Source organism: Montipora foliosa, chromosome 10 (assembly GCF_036669935.1).
Source record: "Montipora foliosa isolate CH-2021 chromosome 10, ASM3666993v2, whole genome shotgun sequence".
Taxonomy (NCBI): domain Eukaryota; kingdom Metazoa; phylum Cnidaria; class Anthozoa; order Scleractinia; family Acroporidae; genus Montipora; species Montipora foliosa.
Genome location: NC_090878.1, coordinates 31579467 through 31580449, shown reverse-complemented (window position 1 = coordinate 31580449; position 983 = coordinate 31579467). Strand labels below are relative to the sequence as shown.

Sequence of the window (983 nt, the reverse complement as noted above, 5' to 3'; positions counted from 1 at the left end):
AAAAGCAATGGAAAAATTGAACGACACTCAAAAAAGGCAATCAGATGGGATGGAGGACAATCAAAGTAAGCGACCACGACGCAGTGGCAGCAGTGCAATTTCTTATCTGTCACAAAGAGCTGACATTAACTACGAGCTTAAACAGGAGGAGTTGAAGCTGAGGACAGATCAACAGGAGTTTGAGAAAAAACAAATGGAAGTTTCTGCAAATGCACAGAAGCAGTTCCAAGAGCAGCAGAGTCAGCTTCTAAAGGTAGTGTTGCAGCAACAGCAACAACAGAGTCAACAAACACTGCTCATGATGCAACAACAGCAGCAGTAAACAAAGGCGTTATTGGACATTATGGAGCGTATCGTAAATAAATAATTACTTATCAACAAGGTGTAAGATAAATCCCTAAGTGACTTTTCAGTTGATTTTCTGACAAAGTTTTGAATTGCATTTTGATTGAGATCTGGAATATAATTTTATGTTCATTCAAGCATATTCCTATGCCATTGCAGTTGTGCTTAGAAAATAACCCAAACCCAACATACGAGGGATGGGACGTTTAAAATACTAGGAGTTATTTTATGTTGCTTACATCTCAAATTTTCTTTTAAGTCATCTTAGGGATTTTAGGCAGGAACCTTTTTTTTGGCTATAGCCTTTACCAACTTTGCAAAGCTTTTTTCGATATTCTAAGTCGTTTCAGTTACCCTGGGTTGAGTGGTAAATTACTGTACTCTGATCCACCTAATTTATTACATTACTCCCAGTTTTTGGCGGTGATTTGACAATAACTTTTTCCCATGTCTTTCTTCTTCCCAAGTCAATTAGACTTGGGCTTAAGAATTAAAACCATTATATAGCATTTAACCCCTGTTGTTGTTGTTGTTGTTTTAGAGTTGATCTTCTAGATTGAAAATTGTTCTTCTGAAGTGATTTTATTTTTTATGACGTGGGGTGACTCAACTACCAAATTTATTACTTTCTTCCTTGT

General features: G+C 36.6%; 1 pseudogene; it reads left to right on the top strand.

The window, feature by feature from the left end:
* The window catches only part of LOC137974380 (involucrin-like), a 1150-nt pseudogene extending 783 nt beyond the window's left edge, over positions 1 to 367 (top strand).
* Positions 368 to 983: the final 616 nt, after the last annotated feature.